Source organism: Myotis lucifugus, unplaced genomic scaffold (genome assembly GCF_000147115.1).
Source record: "Myotis lucifugus unplaced genomic scaffold, Myoluc2.0 scaffold_104, whole genome shotgun sequence".
NCBI lineage: Eukaryota > Metazoa > Chordata > Mammalia > Chiroptera > Vespertilionidae > Myotis > Myotis lucifugus.
The window spans coordinates 3,012,669-3,031,486 of record NW_005871152.1 but is presented as its reverse complement, the minus strand read 5'-3'; the positions used below and the strand labels follow the sequence as shown (position 1 = coordinate 3,031,486).

At 43.2% G+C, this 18,818-nt stretch overlaps 1 pseudogene; it reads right to left on the bottom strand.

The window, feature by feature from the left end:
• Positions 1-12,178: 12,178 nt before the first annotated feature.
• LOC102426610 lies at positions 12,179-18,449 on the bottom strand (annotated as a pseudogene).
• Positions 18,450-18,818: the final 369 nt, after the last annotated feature.

Genomic DNA, 18,818 nt, shown 5'->3' with positions numbered 1-18,818 from the left:
TTCTAGGAGGAAAAGAAACTGTTCAAAGGCCCCTGAGAGTATTCCTTCTCTTCACCTGTGAGGCAGCTATAGTTAAAGACTCCTGTGGAAGCTGTAGATGGCAGTACAGCAGCCTGACATTTCGTCCCATGCAGAAACAAACCCTTGCCTGAGCAGTATCCATGTTCATTGACATAGTCAGATCTGGAATGTGTCCATTATAAAAGAACATTTGCATAGTGGCTGCCTTTCTATTATGCCTCTGAAATGGCCTAGATAAAGAATTGTGATGTAGCACTCTAATGAGTTTCTTTAATAACATTTTCTCTACCTAACTTGAGCAGGAGGATTATTTTAGCAGGCATCATGAAGTCAACGGGAGGCGTTGTGAAATATTCTCAGGCACCTCTCCCCACATCTTCAATATTCCAAGTGTTTGAGTGAAGCCGAGGTGAAAGGGGAACGAGAGTTGCTCTCCATGATGGAATGGACACTAGTTTGGATGGCAGACCAGCATCTACTACTGGCTCTTCTGGCCTGCCTCTGAGACATGCTTGAGTGAGGGTCATCATGAGGGAGGTGGCCACTGAAGCATCCTGATAGGGTCCTGGGGAAACAGAAGAAGGCTTTCTCTCTGTCTAAAAACTTCCTCTGTAGCGTGAAAGAGGCACGAAATGCGATGCAGTTAGCTCCGGGGAAAAGTGATTACACAGCCGAGAGGTAAAATTCCCTTGAATTAGTCACTGGTTAGTGTGTCACTTGCTGGAAATATGGTAAATAAAACATGAGAGAAAAACTTTTGATGAACTATTGTTTCACAGTTAAATATGCCGTATATCCTTGTTGTTCTGTATCGATAGGGTCTGATCTAGGAGCTTTGGGACAGTTTCAGACATGTTAATAAAGGTGTGTGGAGGTGATTCCAGATGATTGGGGAGCATCAGCAATCACTCTTAGAGGCCGAGAGTAGCGATGAAAACATCCTGAGGAAAAAATCCTTCCATCATTTACCAGAGAGCATATCTCTTTCTGGTGTTTTGTTCCCTATCATAAAAATACAATAGTGCATTCACAAGGTTATGGATGCACTATGGCTTTAGGAAATATAACTGGTGCTTAGAAAATTCAAGCATATAGACATGTAATTTTTTAATTCAGGTACATTCACATTTTCCAAACTTTTTAAATTGCAAAATACAATAACAGAAAAATCATGTGGTTTAACAAATAATTATAAAGTGAGCACTTATGGCATCTCTGCAGCTCAGGAGATGAGATATCACTGTGTGTGGAAGCTGGCTGAGGGAGCTCTGAGTAAGTGCCTTGACTTCTGTAATTCAAAAGCTCTTTCTTTTGCCACAAGGGGGTGTTTCCACCATGAGATGGCAGATTAAAGATGCAACTGCAAATCTAAAATTTTTTTTAAAAAAGTGTGGTTTTGCGATAAATTTGGGACTTATGCAATAATACTCTCCCTATGCAGTAATACCAAAACTAGCCTTCTAATCTTATATGTACATTGCTTTATCTATTTTACCCGGCTCAGTCTGTTACTAAGGGAATTGCTGGTTTGATAAATTTTACATATTATAAAATAGGTTGAAGAAGAAAATGTTTTGTTTTAATAAAGAGAAAAACCTTTTATTAGGTTGAATTAAGAAGTCTCCCATTGTAAATTTTTTTCTGTTGAAATGTACTATATTTAAAGATATCTTTCCCCCAGTGTAATCTGATTTCTTTTTTCATGTCTATCATATATTTAATTCACAGTATTTTGTGGCATTTTTAAAGCTACCATTAACAGTATTATAAAGGTTTTATAGAATAAAGATTTGGTTTTTTGAGTCTAGAGAGCTTCCATGTTCTTGATGAAAAATGTACACATTTCATTGTTTGCTTATCGCATCCCCTTCTAATATTTTTGAACTTCATGTTTGTTAGCTAGATCTGAAAATACTAGGATTGTAGTTGATCTCTCAGAGCCAGTTCAGATAGCATGCAATTGCCATGGATGATATTTCTGTATCTTCGGCATAACTGATCACTAAATCTGATTTTAGTTGCTTTTATTTTGTTGTTGTTGTTGTTATTAATCTTCACCTGAGGATATTTTTTCCATTGATTTTTAGAGAGAGTGGGAAGGAAGGAGGGAGGTGAGAGAGAGAGAAACATCCAGGGCAGGGATCGAATCTACAACCCAAGTACATGCCCTTGACCTGGAATCGAACCTGCAACATTTCAGTGCTTGGGCCGGTACTCTAACCACTGAGCAACACCAGCCAGGGCTGATTTTAGTTGCTTTTAAGTTGTAAGGGCAATATGTATTCTTCAAAATTTAGACATTGAAATATGTATCAAAACATGGATATTTCCCTGTAACCCTCTCCCCAGAAATAACCCTCAAGGATTAAGTAAATATTTCTCCAATTACTTTTGGCATGGCTATTAACAAAATAGGACTTAATTTAATTGTTGAATAAGAACCCTAAATTGTACAGTCAAATATTTTAGTCCGCATATCAAGGCATATATGTTCGCCTTGCTGTTTATCTTGACGTTCTGATTTTTCCACATCAGCTTTTGATTGCACCATCCTTGTCTGTTTTGAGGGGTAATTACCCTGCTTTCCAATGTGTAATTTCAAAGTTATCACTCAATTTGGGTCAAATAGGAGAATATTTAATCTGTGTGCCTTGATGTCAGAAGTAGGAGAGTGATTTCCAAAGGGCTCTTAGCCATTGACTGCACATAATGGTTGATTAGCTGAAACAGATGCAGTGGGTACTGGGCTGGTTGGCCCGGCCCCACTCTCCTGCCTCCAAAGCCACTGCAGTGCCGATGATTCATGTGCAGATGCCCAGCACTAGTGCACTAAGTACCCTTATCACACTGTGGCCTGTTTAGTTTCAAGGGTTTTGTTTACAATATTTAAACATTAGCATTTTCTCCACTATAAGCTGATACATGTAACTCCAGTCACTCTATTAATGCATGTGAACTGATTGTGTGTTTGGACTTGGACCAAATTGCTAGAGGCAGAAAGCCATCGCTTAATAGAATGAGAGGCTCAACTGCATTTCTGTTGGTCCTATGATACTCTAGAGATGGGGCTCATGAAATGAAGGCATCCTTTTGACATTCATTAAAATGTCTTCCCATAAATCCTGAAATCAATCTATCCATCTGTCCATCCATCGTAGATATATCTGAAAGCCCACTTTTAAAAAAATATATTTTATTGATTTTTTACAGAGAGGAAGGGAGAGGGACAGAGAGTCAGAAACATCGATGAGAGAGAAACGTCGATCAGCTGCCTCCTGCACACCCCCCACTGGGGATGCGCCCGCAACCCAGATACATGCCCCTGACTGGAATCGAACCCGGGACCCTTCAGTCCCCAGGCCGACGCTCTATCCACTGAGCCAAACTGATCAGGGCTGAAAGCCCACTTTTGATTTCCAAGTTTTATAGTAGTGCTTTAAAATATCTTGTTTTTTAAACTTTTAATTTTGAAATAATATTGAATTGATGGAAAGTTTGCAAGAATAATAGAATTCCTTTTACTGGAATTCCACGATTTTTAACATTTTGTCATTTAAAAAGTATCCTCTTTATATGTGTGTGTATGTTACATACATATTCATATACACACATATATAAATTTTTCAATCGTTTGAGAGTACATTGCAAAGGACAATTAATGCTCCTTTACCCCTTAATACTTCAGCGTGTATTCTCTAGGAATAAGGATATTCTCTTACATAACATCAGTACGGTTATCAATTTCAGAAAGTTTAACATTGATTTAATACTGTAATCTACAGTCCATATTTCAATTTTGTCAGTTATCCAAGTAATTTCTTACACAGCATGTTTCCCCTTCTAGTCTAGGATTTAATTTTATTTTCTGAATATGTAGAAAATTAACATGCTTCCAGCAATCTGATGCAGCAAAACCATTCAAGATGTGTGCTCTGATCTTACTCCCTTCTCCATCCTTTTACTCCTTTCTGCTCCACTGGTCTGTCTCTTCATAGACCACCAGCACAGGTTTAAATATAGAACCTGTGTTGTGTGTTTTAATGTCTGATAGGACTAAGCACCCCTCATAATTTTCCATTTTCAGTGTTTTCCTAGCTGTTTTTTATATTTGCTCTTCCAAATGAACTTCAGTATCTGTTTCCTAGCTCCAGCAACAAAAAACTTTTTGGTATTTTTATTGGGATTGCATTAAACGTATAAATTAGCAAGAACTGACATAAGGATGTCCTAAGAACAAAGGATGTCTTGACATTTATTCAAGTCTGTTTTGTGTTTCAGAAATGTTTTAATGTGTTCTTCATAGAGGTGTTGAACATTTTTCAAATTTAATCTTAATATTTTGTCTTTTATGTTGCTACTGTGATTAGAGTTTTTCTCTTCCATTAGGTCTTTTAATTGGTTATTATTTTTACATATGAAAGCTATTTTTGCACATTCATTTTATATCCTTCTAACTGAATTCTGTTGTCTAAATTTGTTTTATCTTTGATGCTCTAGGATTTTCTAGATATAATTTCATGTTACCCACCAGTAAAAATATTTTTACTTCTTTTCAATTCTTATGTCTTTAATTCTTAATTTTAATGAAGTCCAGTTTATTAATGATTAATGTTTTGTGGCCTATTTGAGAAAACCATTTTTCCATCCTATGATCATAAAGAAATTCTTCTGTGTATTCTTCCAGAAGCTCATCTGATTGTCCATCAACCAAAAATCTATTTAATAGTGATTTCCCACAGGAAGCTTTTCTATTTTTTGTTTTTTCCCCCCCAAATCACATTTACTAGTTTTCTTGTCATTATAAAACAAAATTCTAGGAAACCCCAAAAATACTAAGCAGCATAAAGGAAAAAATATTTGTGAATATAGCTACTTTGTTCCTTTAAGATAAATTATTATATGTGAACCTTTTAGACATAGAGTATGGTCATATTTAGAGAGTTGGTAAAAATTGACAAATTGCCTTGTGTGGCTAAAATATATGAAGTAAAAAAATAACATACTGTGAATGCAAACAGCTAATAAGCCAAAGACATTACTAGTAATTATATTAAACTATCAAAATAGAATATTTAATTAAATATTTTTTTAATTTTCACTTATTTATTCACATATATTTGTATTATACAGAGTATATTTGATTACAGTTAGTGATTTGCTATATAATTTCTTTTTAGGTCAATGAAATTGAAAATTGTCATTCATTCAATATTTAGTGCCAGCTATGTATCAGGCACTAAGCAAATACCAAATAAATAAATAAACCCACCATAGACATGACCTTGTGGAACTTTTAGTGTAAAAGAAATATACCATTTATTGAACTCTTTGCAGCCGGACTGTGCTAAGCACTTTATAAACATTGTTGTTTTTTAAAAAAAATGTATATTTTTATTGATTTCAGAGAGAAAGGGAGAGAGAGAGATAGAAACATCAATGATGAGAGAGAATCATTGATTGGCTGCCTCCTGCACGTCTCCTAATGGGGATCGAGCCTGCAACCCAGGCATGTGCCCTTGACCAGAATCGAACCTAGGACCCTTCTGTCCACAGGCTGATGCTCTATCCACTGAGCCAAACCAGCTAGGGCACATTATTATATCTTAATCACCACAAAGTCCTATGAGGGCAGTATTTTTATCTCCCGAATTAGAAAGCAGATGTTCAGGAGCTGACCAGCACAGTCACATGGCTATACAGGTTAAGGATTGAAGTCTGATTGACTCCAAAGATCTCCCCATTAGCTTCTAGGTGAAGATTTTTAAACCCTAAAATCATTGAAAAAAAAAAACCTTTTACACTGCATTTCAAAAAATCAAATAAATGCTGGGTGTGGGTGAGGGAGCAGCAAAAGAGGTGCTTTCATGTTGCTAATGGGAGTACAAATGGATATATCCTTTTCGCAAGCAATCTGGCAAAATTATCATGAGCCCTAGGACATTTTCATCTCGTTTACCTAGAATTCTATTTTTTTAGACTGTACTCTAAGGAGAGAATCAGAAATGTGTTCAAAAATTTATGTACAACTGACTGAATATTTGATTTTAAAAAAAGTAGAATATATATAATATGCTCTCTCAATATTGCATATACTAGAAGCCCCCCCAACTGCCCTCCCCTGCAGGCCTGGTCACCGGCAGGGGAGGGCAATTAGGGGCGACTGGGCTAGCAGGGGAGGGCAGTTGGGGGCAATCGGGCCGGCAGGGGAGCAGTTAGGCGTCGATCAGGCTGGCAGGGGAGTGGTTAGGGGGTGATCAGGCTGGCAGGCAGAAGCGGTTAGGGGCAATCAGGCAGGCAGGCAGGCGAGCGGTTGGGAGCCAGCAGTCCTGGATTGTGAGAGGGATGTCCGACTGGCGGTTTAGGGATCGGGCCTAAACCAGCAGTCGGACATTCCCCGAGGGGTCCCAGATTGGAGAGGGTGCAGGCTGGGCTGAAGGACAGGACACCCTCCCCCCCCCCCCCTGCATGAATTTCATGCACCGGGCCTCTAGTTATAGATCTAATGTAGTCTATATCAATGTCAGGTTAAATGACATAATTATATGATGTCTGGAATTTGCTTTAAAATAACCTGGGACAAGGGAGGGGAAATGGATTGGAGCTGGAGGATGGATACATGTGAGTTTATCATACCATATTTCCATATAAAAAGTCTAAAAATATTTATGTAAAAATATGATTTCATCAAGAATTTATTATGCTGAAAAATACATTATGGTATGGTATTCCATGAGACAAAAATATGCAGCTGCTCAAAGGGATGTTTTTGAGAAAAATTTAATAACATGGAAAATGCTCTCAATAATGTAAGCAGCACACAAAACTGTTATCTCATTTCAATTATGTGAAAAAATTTAAAGGAAACACACCAAAATGTTAATAGCAGGATTGTGGTGATTTTTATTTTCTTATTTATGTTCTTTTGTGTTATTTTACAAATACCATTTTTACTTAGGGGGAAAAAACTAATTTACAGAGGAAAATAGTTCATCTTTACCTGTAACAGGTCCCTTACTATTGTCACTGTTCTGATCAACCAGCTGACCTGGTGTAACCCAGATGTCAATTTTTGATTATGTGTTAAGAGATCATTGGCAGAGAGGAAATAAAACTGCTGGCTTTGTATATTTATATCTTAGACTTCTACTGCAGGTCACAGCCAGTTCTGTTTATCAGAGATATTTCCATTGTCAAGGAGTGACGATGAAATGAACAGCTCCATTTTAGTTCTGAATGCTTTGGAATTTTTGTGTTAAAAAATTTAATAATTAAGTTTTCATGCATTAAATATTTAGTAAGAGCCTGCACTGTGCCAGGCACCAACTTAGGCTTGGTTCAAAAGATGAAAAGAGCAGAGTGCCTGCATTCTAAGGGAGCTTCAGTCTGATGGGAGACGCTGATGTAGAGTTGGTATATGTTGTAAAAAATAAGGCTGTATGCCCTGCTGGTATGGCTCGGTGGTTGAGCATTGACCTATGAATCAGGAAGTCACAGTTCAATTCCCAGTGAGAGCACATGCCCAGGTTGCAGGCTCAACAACCAGGAGGGGGCATGAGGAGGCAGCCAGTCAATGACTCTCATCATTGATGTTTCTATCTCTCCCTTTCCCTTCCTCTCTGAAATTAATAAAAATATAATTTAAAAAATAAGGCTGTGGTGGAGATAAGCTCAGGATGAGCCATCAGATCCAGGCTGGGGGGCCACAGCCTTGCCAGAAGTTACTTGTTGCTAAGATCTTTTATTTAGCAATTAAATTTCGAGATATAAATGGTGCAATCGTTTTTTCTCACAAAATGTAGATTTTATGACTCTGCCCTTAATTTCAAGATTTTAAGATATCCTTAATGGTATTTTCACCCAGTTTTAACTTCACTATTTTAATATCATGAAATACAAGTACAAAACTTTGGAGATGAAATAATACATTTGTGTTTTTACTGGAATCTGTATCACCCATTCCTAACTATTGTATTAATGGCTTTCTATGGGAATTTTCTACTATTCTATGAGGTTTTATCATGGAATAAAAAAGCTCATGAGTCTTTTCAACCATTGCAGATTTATATGTATCTTAATATTCCTATTCAGCTGCTTTGGAGAACTGCTAAAAAATACAAAATCACCTTAGCCAAAAGTTTTGAGTACTTTTATTTCATGTTGGCTGAAATCTCCCTTATGTTGGCAGTGCAAAGACACTGTGCCATTATAGCGGGTAAGAAAAAGTGTTGTCTCAATAGCCCTCTTAAAGTTTAGGAAGACCAATGACCATTTCCTGAAAAGTACAGAATCTATATATATAAAAGCCTAAGTGACATTACAACCAAACGGATGACTGAACAGGCTGCGTGGGGCAACCAGGCCCATGGGGGGGGCAGTTGGGGGTGACCAGGCTGGCAGGCGGTGGCAGTGAGGGGCAACCAGGCCAGCTGAGGGGAGCAGTGAGGGGTGACCAGGCTGGCGGGCAGGGCAGTTGGGGGCGACCAGGCTGGCGTGTGAGGCAGTATGGGGCAACCAGGCTGGCGGGGGTGGGGGGGACATTTGGGGGTGACCAGGCTGGCAGCGGGAGGGGGGGGCAGTTGGGGATGACCAGGCCAGCATGGGGGGCAGTTAGGGGTGATCAGGCAGGTTAGCAGTTAGGAGCCAGTGGTCCCAGATTGTGAGCGGAATGTCTGACTGCTGGTTTAGGCCCGTTCCTAAGGGGTCCTGGATTGGAGAGGGTGCAGGCTGGGCTGAGAAATTTCATGCACCGGGCCTCTAGTCTATAATAATAAAAGCATAATATGCTAATTAAACTGGACAGCCGAACGTCATTCTGGGTGTCCTTCTGGACAAAGCCACGGCAGCTGCAAGGGCTGAGGGCAGCCATGGCAGCCGGCAGAGGCAGGGTGATGGGGGTGGTGCCTTCCCCTGACCAGCCTGGTCACCTCCCTCAGAGGGAGGCCAGACTGCGGCTTAGACCCGACAGGGAGCGGGCCTAAGCCATCAGTAGGACATCCCCTGAGGGTTCCCGGACTGTGAGAGGGTGCAGGCCAGGCTGAGGGACCCCTTCCTCCCACACCCCCCCCACCCCCGTACACGTATTTTTGTGCACCAGGCCTTTAGTCTTCTATATATATCCTATCTAATAATAGACAAATATGGTAATTAACCACCCAGGTTGGCCAGCCACCCAAGCGGGACCCCTACCCTGAAGGGGGTGTGACCAGCTGCAAACAGCCATCAGCCCCTCACCCAGGCTGGCCAGGCACCCAAGCAGGACCCCCACCCTGATCCGGGACACCCTTCAGGGCAAACCAGCTAGCCCCCACCCGTGCACCAGGCCTCTATCCTATATAGTAAAAGGGTAATATGCAAACTGACCCTAACAGCAGAAAGACTGGGAATGACTGGTCACTATGACACACACTGACCACTGGGGGGCAGATGCTCAATGCAGGAGCTGCCCCCTGGTGGTCAGTGCGCTCCCACAGGGGGAGCTCTGCTCAGCCACAAGCCAGGCTGATGGCTGCCAGTACAGCAGTGGTGGTGGGAGCCTCTCCTGCCTCCTCAGCAGCGCTAAGGATGTCTGACTGCAGCTTAGGTCTGCTCCCTGCTGGCAAGTGGACATCCCCCGAGGGCTGCCGGGCTGCCAGAGGGATGTCTGATTGCCATCTTAGGCCCAATCCCCCGGGGAGCAGGCCTAAGCCAGCAGGTGGTCATCCCCCGAGGGGTCCCAGACTGCGAGAGGGCACAGGCCAGGCTGAGGGACCCCCTACCCCCAAGTGCACAAATTTTTGTGCACCGGGCCTCTAATCTAATAAAAGAGAAACATGGTAATTAGCATACAACCACTACCCTTCCCATTGGCTAATTAGCGAGATATGCAAATTAATCACCAGCCAAGATGGCGGTTAACTGCCAACAAAGATGGCGGTTAATTTGCATATGTAGGCACAATGCAGGGAGGCGAAAGGGAAAGCACGGAAGAAGCCCCCTGCCACCGACAGTGATCGGAAACCCAGCGGGGAGCTAAGAGCCGGGGGGCAGGGCATAGGCGGCCCTGGGGGCCACCTTTGCCCTGCCCCCTAGCCATGATCGGAGAATCGGGCACCTTTGCCGCACTGGCCAGTGATAGCGGGAAGTAGGGGTGGAGCCAGCGATGGGAGCTGGGCAGGGGCGGAGCCCGCTATCACGGGGCGGCTGCAGCTGGGGGGGTCCCCTGCCCAGGCCTAACACCTCGGCCAGAGGCGTTAGGCCCGGGCAGGGGCGGAGCCCGCGATCGCGGGGCGGCTGCAGCTGCAGGTCGCCGCTGCCCGGGCCTAACGCCTCGGCCAGAGGCATTTGGCCTGGGCAGGGGCGGTGCCAGCGATCATGGGGAGCAGGGGCAGAGTCGCCGATGGTGGGAGCTTGGGGTCCCCTGCCCAGGCCTAATGCCTTGGCCACAGGCGTTAGGCCTGGGAAGGGGTGGAGCAGGAGATCCCTTGGAGAGCTGTGGGTCCCCTGCCCAGGCCTAATTCCTGGGTGAGAGGCATTAGGGCAGAGCCGGCAATCGCAGGGAGCGGGGGCCGAGCTGGCGATGGTAGGGAGCTGGTGGTCCCTTGCCCAGGCCTAATGCCTTGGCCAGAGGTGTTAGGCCTGAGCATGGGCAGAGCCAGCGATCGTGAGCAGGGGCGGCGTGGGCGATCGTAGGGAGCTGGGGGTCCCCTGCCCACCCTGATCCAGGACACCCTTCAGGGCAAACCAGCTGGCTCCCACCCGTGCACCAGGCTTCTATCCTATATAATAAAAGGGTAATGTGCACATGCATTTTTTTTTTCAAATATATTTTATTGATATTTTACAGAGAGGAAGGGAGAGGGATAGAGAGTTAGAAACATCGATGAGAGAGAAACTTCGATCAGCTGCCTCCTGCACACCCCCTACTGGGGATGTGTATGCAACCAGAGTACATGCCCTTGACGGGAATCGAACCTGGGACCCTTCAGTCCGCAGGCCGACACTCTATCCACTGAGCCAAACCCGTTAGGGCGGTAATGTGCAAATTGACCCTAACAGCAGAACGACTGGGAATGACTGGTCACTATGACACACACTGACCACCAGGGGCAGATGCTCAATGCAGGAGCTGCCCCCTGGTAGTCAGTGCACTCCCACAGGGGGAGCTCTGCTCAGCCACAAGCCAGGCTGACGGCATCACAGCGGCGATGGTGGGAGCCTCTCCTGCCTCCTCAGCAGCTCTATGGATGTTCAACTGCAGTTTCGGCCCGCTGACAAGTGGACATCCCCCAAGGGATGTATCACTGCCAGCTTAGGCACAATCCCCCGGGGAGCAGGCCTAAGCCAGCAGGTGGACATCCCCCGAGGGGTCCCAGACTGCAAGAGGGCACAGGCTGGGCTGAGGGACCCCCGAGTGCACAAATTTTTGTGCACCGGGCCTCTAGTATATATATAAAAGCCTAAGCAACCAAACGACTGAACAAGAAACTATATTTACATAAGGCAAATAATGGCAACAGAGGGCCATAAAGCCCCACATCTACTAAAAAAATAGTTTGCAAATATTGAAACCACAACCAGTGAGAGTAACATCAGCCAATAAAGAAAAAGTAAACTGCTAACGTGTCCAGAATGAAGCCTCCATGGCATATAGCAGTTATCAGTCATTTCAATTAAGACTTTTCTTATGGCAAACAAACAAAATAATGAAAGCAGCATTTACTTTGTTTTGGAAATAAAAAAAAGAAACCCCTGCTAATTCCATAAAATATTTGAAACTGATTTTGTTTTTATAAATTAAAAAAATGGTGTTTTTTTTAAAGTTTTAATTATTATTCTTACTGTTAAAAAAATCATCCAAAGTTATGTCAACCTTTAAGGATAAACTTTGGAGTATGTATTTAAAAGAACATGTTTGGAAAACAACCACATTTTTTAAAATTTATTTTTTAACTTTTAAGAAATATATTTTATTGATTTCAGAGAGGAAGGGAGAGGGAAAGAGATACAGAAACATCAATGATGAGAGAGAATTATTGATCGACTGCCTCCTGCATGCACCCTATTGGTAACTGAACCTGCAACCAGGGCATGTGCTCTGACCAGGAATCAAACCGTTACTTCCTGGTTCATAGGTTAACGCTCAACCACTGAGCACACTGGCAATTTTTAATTGCCAGCATTATGCTTTGTTCTTGGTAGAATCATCTTAGTTTCTTCTTTTTATGTTCCAATTATAAACCTTGGCTATATTGACTTCAGTGGTAGTAAATTCATCTGGAAGAAAAGTCAAGGTCTTCCTCAAGAGAATAAGATTCTTTGTGGCCGTCAATAAATTCTTTTCCAATAATGCTGAGCTTCATCAATATCATATACAAGCATAACATTAGCCCCCATCCACAGACACACTTTAACGGTAGGAGGAACTGAAGCTTTGCCATACAAGTTACCTGCCAGGAGGAATCTGGTCTCCAATGAATTGATGGACACTTCTTTTGCATGTATTTTAGAATTTCTAAAGTCTGCTTAATTTTAGGAATCTGACCTTTTAGCCCCCCTTTCTTTTGAACAAGGTTGGGTTCCATAAACTTTTGCTTCTGGTACTGTTCATCCAGCTTCTTTAGTACTGGCTATGCACCCATTCCCAGGCTATTTCATGAGGGAATCCACATCTTCCACAAACACAGCCCCAGGAATCCCTGGGTAGAACCCTTCTCCACTCTCTGTAGCCCTTCTCCTAAGTCACAACATATTTCGTGACCGCCATCCTGGAGGAGCGAGAGTGCAACTCTTTAATGGTATTTTTAAAAACAGTCTGCTTGGTCAAGATCTGGCTTTTCCATTCAGATCTGACTCGTTTACTTCACTGTGTGGTTTCTGTCCTCAGAGAGGGATGATCACTATATTTCAAACACCACAGACTTCCTCTGCTTCATTGCCTGCAAGCTGAAATTTCAACTGTAATTGCTAGAATTTGTCTTTATTATCAGAGCATGAACTTTATAAAATAGAAGTCAGTATAAAATTAATGAGAAAAGACAACTTTTTATGTGTGCTCAAAACAAATGGCCTCAAGTGGTAATTCAAAAAAAAAAATCTTATTAAAGCATTTTTCAAAACAGTGTAAGATCAACGACAGCTATTGCTTACATCCGGTGAGAAGGAGTTGCAAATCCAGTGATACTCTCTAGAAAACTTCACTTGTTAAAAAAAAAACCACACACAACACACCCACTAATCATTCCCTCCTCAATAAGATGCAGTATTAATCAAGCGGCTTAAATATCATGCTTAATCATCCTCTTTCACTTTCTGAGGATTTGATTTGAAGCAAAGCACACAGCAGAAATAAAAAAGAAGTAGAGAAAAATAGCTCGATAGCAATTAAGAACATAGAATTACAGCTGATGCTAAGAAATCTGACTCAACCTGTAAGATTCCAGGAAATCTTCTTGAGACATTAATTTCATGGTTCTACTCATTAGAGAAACCGTATTGTCTTCTCTTTGCCCCCTCAGAGATTGAATGAAAAAAATCCTCATTTCGCCCTAGCTGGTTTGGCTCAATGGATAGAGTGTCAGCCTGTGGACTGAAGGGTCCCAGGTTCGATTCTGGCCAAGGGCACATGCCTGGGTTGCAGGCTCCATCCCCAGTAGGGGGCATGCAGGAGGCAGCCAATCAATGATTCTCTCTCATCATTGATGTTTCTATCTCTCTCCCTCTCCCTTCCTCTCTAAAATCAATAAAATATATTTTTTTTAAAAAATCCTCATTTCAAGTGCTTAATCAGCTACAGAACCAGAAAATACAGTTTTCACAGTTTTACACTGAGTTCAGAAGATGGGGAGTCATATAATTTTAAGTGATTAAAATTTAGCTAAGTCCCAGGATCTTACTAGATAGAAAAAGGAGTATTCTGAATGAAGATTAGCAGTATCCTGGAGTGTCTGTCATCTCCCCTGTGTGAGGATGCACTAGGCTCCTGGAGGGAACATCAGGAATAAGATCTTCTGGCCTGGAAGAGCTGACCGTTTAGTGCAGTGGTCGGCAAACTCATTCGTCAACAGAGCCAAATATCAACAGTACAACGATTGAAATTTCTTTTGAGAGCCAAATTTTTTAAACTTAAACTATATAGGTAGGTACGTCGTTATTAACTTAATTAGGGTACTCCTAAGCTGTCCTTTACTAAAAACGTCCTCAATTTGATTGAGGTACGTTCGCTGAGTTGACCCCTTCCAACTCTCCCATCCTCAACTCGTGCATGAATCTCGCGCACCTCCCCCGCGCTGCATATCCCGCGGCCTGCCTGCGCCCGACCACCCGACACCCCCCACTTCTTCTAACACCATTTCTTCAAAATAGACTCGCCCAGGCCGAAAACCGACTTCTGCGCATGGGCCACGAAGTTTCAATCACACTGTACATGTGCGCCCGCACGTGGTATTTTGTGGAAGAGCCACCCTCAAGGGGCCAAAGAGCCGCATGTGGCTCGCGAGCCGCAGTTTGCCGACCACTGGTTTAGTGGGAAAGACTAAAGATAAGTCACAAATAGAGTACCACGAGGGCAGAGCAACATCAGGGAAATGGATCACATGTTGTGGGAGCATTTTTAAGTGTGTAGATTTGGGGACACTGACTGCTTGGTCTGGGATGGTGGCAGTCAAGGGGATGAGAAGTCTTCACAAGAGAGACAACACTTGAGCTGGGCCTTAGAGACTGAAGAGGAGTTTTTATGGCCCTGGGGTAGGAGAGAGGAAGGTTCTGGACAGAGAAATAGCATCTTCAAACACACAGCACCATGAAATTGGTGGGCTGTGGGATGATCCCAATAGTCTAACTATGATGAACAAGCGAACAACAAAAAAAGGAGCAAGTATAAGAAAGTGAGGGAAGAGTGGGACATAATGAGTTTAGTTTGGAGCTTGTTGAGTTTTGAGTAAATGGGGATATTCCAGGTAAAAAGGTCCAGTCAACAGTTGAATGTATAATTTTGATCTGGAGCTTTCAACAAAGGTGGTAAGTAGAGCTACAGACCTTGGAGTCATTGGTGAGTGATGGTTCAGGCAGTGAAGGAGGCTGAATTCATCCAGGGGGACATTTAATTCAAGAGGAGCAGATAACAGAGAGCAGCACCCAGCACACGACAATGCTACCATTTATCTACATTATGTGTTAAATGGGTTGTTATGGCCCTGACCGGTTTGGCTCAGGGGATGGAGCGTCCGCCTGCGGACTGAAAGGTGCCAGGTTCGATTCCTGTCAAGGGCATGTACCTTGGTTGCGGGCACATCCCCAGTGGGAGGTGTGCAGGAGGCAGCTGATCAATGTTTCTCTCTCATTGATGTTTCTAACTCTCTATCCCTCTCCCTTCCTCTCTGTAAAAAATCAATAAAACATATTTTTAAAAAAATAAATGGTTTGTTATGTGTTGGCCCAAGAACCATGCCACCATTTATAAAACTTTCTATGTAAAAGTGCAGAGTACGTTCAAGCAACTTACAAAAACTTTGGAGCCACAAACTGTAAGTTGGAGCGTGGGCGCACTTCCTTTGACTTATCCTAACCATATCTTTTTACCTATGGCTCCAGTGCACTGGAATTTGGAAACCCATTCCTAGCATAAGCTGCCTACACACTTTGTGTTTTTATTGTATTTGGGAATATCTGAAGCTATGTTTTATATTTCAGGCCTACTTGGTTCATTTGTAACAAGTATGATGACATACTTTTGCCATGAATACAAACGTTGGGTGACTGCTGTGTGCCTGGCATGGTGCTAATTGCTCTTTCTTGCCCTCTGTCTGCCACTGTGATTGACACCAGAGAAGAATCGTGGGTGTGGTGAGTTTTGAACTTTTCAGGAAGCAAAACTGGTGTCAAAGTAGCAATTCCTTGTGGTGCCAGGAATGTTGATATGGTGAGGCTCTCAGAAACACCTCTTTCGAAGGCCTTTGTGTGATAGTATTCTACAATTCTTCATCTCATTTTTATTATAATATTTGTGAAGTGATTTTGCATTTTTCTTTTTTTTTTTTGTTTCAAGTTCATTTGGAAGAGCTATACACTAAACTCTGTTCTCTGGCATGTCCAAGACATGTGACTATTATCAGAGACAGAAATACAGGGGTGGGAAAAAGTAGGTTTTCAGTTGTAATACAAATAAATAATACAAGAGTAAACTGTGTTTCGCATACTCACAACAGTAAGCCTGTGTAATTACTATTTGGCACATACTGACTGCATGCAGTGTCAGGTTTTATTCAGAAGGTACAAAAGAAGGAGTTGCTTCATTCTGTAAGAGTGGCTTTGTGTCTCCCCAGATCTCCTTAGTAATAGCATTGGTAATGTCACAGGACCAATGAAGTGTCTGAGGGAGGAATTTCTTTCTTTTTTAAGTGTTTTTTTTCCCCCAGAGACAGGAAGGGAGAGTGAGAAAGAGATAGAAACATCAGTGATGAGAGAGAATTATTGATTGGCTGCCTCCTGCATGCCCTCCACTGGGAATCGAGCCTACAACCTGGGTATGTGCCCTGACTGGGAATCCAACCGTGACCTTCTGGTTCGTGGGTTGACGCTCAACCACTGAGCCACACTGGCTGGGCTGAGAAACGACCTTCTTTTAGTAGCTTAGTCTTAGTGTGCGGTTAATGTGGGGGATGTTCTTGTTTCATGAAGCACTGGGCTGTTCCAGCAGTTCAGGGTAAGTTGGGTACGGCGAGCAGGGCTGGGAACTCAGGAACTCAGAACTGGGAACCAGGCTGCACAGAGAACTGAATGCCTGGGGAAGAGGAAGAGGAAGTGAGTCTAGACTTTGTGTCTGATCGTGGCTATTGTCAGTACTCCCTAATGCTCCATCACTCCAGTCCAGTTGAGCTGCCTACTTGGCGAGCCAGAAGTGTGGGGGAATTATGCTGCTAGGAGCAGCTGTCCTTCAGTGATTGACAGATGTTGGTGTGTAGCTATCCCAGCTCCCTCCCTCACTGGCTTTGCTTTACACTGGCTTTCCCAGCAGGATTAAGCTCCACTCACCCACAGTGGCAGCTGGCCTGACAGTACACTTCCCTTCCTTGTCCCTCTGCTCCACCTTCCTTTCCTTGTCTCACTTTTCTATTCTCCTACTGGTGTTTGCCTTCACCTCCAAATAAACCCTTGCACTAGAATCTTTGGCTCAGGGTTTGCTTCTGCAGAAAGCTACAAAGTAAAGTATATTACCTCATCTTTCAGAGAGAAAGTTTCAGGCATCTGGCCCTCATACCTACCAGATGGGCATGGTGAGCAAGGAATCAAAGCTAAATCATTAGTTAAGTGGCCCAGATTATGCTTACATACCTTTGATTTCTTTCTCTGTGCTCAATGCTGACTAGCCCTCTTCTGCCAATACATTCTTCCTCAACACTGGGCACAATTCAAGTAACCAGGATTCTGTTTTCTCATTTACCTTTACATTCCTTCTCCTCCATGACCTTGCCCTTCCCCCAAATGGTCCTAAGTCATCTTGAAGCATCAAATCCCCTTAAGCTCTTGAGTTACATGTTTACAGCATCTCTTGGTTTATCGCCTGTAGTTAAATACCTATTATTTCATCTTCCTGGCACCCCTGTCCTTTCTCCTGGGATCATCACATAATCCTCTTTTCCAAGCACGTAATTCTATGGGACCTGACAGGCCCATCAGCACAAATGAAGGACTCCTGCTCACCATCCTTTTCCCCCAGTCATAGTTGCTTAGAGTGTGAATGGGAGGTGAAAAAGGAGACAAGCGTGCACTTCTTTGAACTTGCTGATAAAATCATGGGGAGAGGTAGGCTAGAAGCTCTCGGAGGGGTTGAAGTCAAAGGAGGATTTTTCATGTTTTTCTTGTCTGATCTCAGACTGAAAACTTGGCAATCATCTTGATTCCTCCCTCTAGTCCCTGTCCACCTTGCTCCTCCCCTTGCCAGAACCTTGTTTTAGGTCTCACCTCCTCTCCTGGATTACTTAGCCTCCAAACCTCCTGCCTGAAGCCCGGCTCCTCTAGCTTCCATTAAGTTGCTAGCATGTTCTTTCTAAAATGCAAATCTGGCCTTGTCTGTCTCTACTTACAGCCCTCTGTGGCTTCCATTGCCCTCTGCAAATCCTTCACATCCGTATGAGGATTTCAAAACTGGTGAGGCCCTTCTTGTTCAGGCTCCTTCCTACCTGTCTGGGCCTCTCTTCCCACTCATCTCCTTGCAGAACACGATCTATTCTTTATACTCCTGCAGCCAGTGAACGTGTCATACTCTTACTCCCTGTCTTTGCATGTACCGTGATCCCTTCCTTACAGAGTACTCCATCGGAAGAAGTACTCCCTTTGCCTCCTCCTCCGTGCCCAACTGTCCCTTGCTTAGGACTGCACTGAAGTGTCACTTCCTTTGGAAAGACTTTCTTGACTTCCTCATACCTGGATAAGTACACCTTGGCTTTTACCATGATGGCATTTAATCAAAATATTTTCTTTAAAAAAATATTTTTTATTGATTTTTGAGAGAGGGATGGGGAGGGAGAGGGAGAGAGGGGTAGACACATCAATGATGAGGGAGATTCATTGAACAGCTGCCTCCTGAATGACCCCTCCTGGGGATGGAGCCCAAAACTCAGGCATATGCCCTGATCGGGAACTGAATCATGACCTCTTGACTCATAGGTTGACGCTCAACCACTGAGCCACATCAGCCAGGCTCAAACCATTTTCTAATTGCTCAGTAACAGGGGAGCTTAACCTGTGTCCCTGGAAAAGCTGATGTCTAATTTTCCTGGGCTTCCCCTCATGGCCCAGTGGGAAAAGAGGACTTTGGTGGG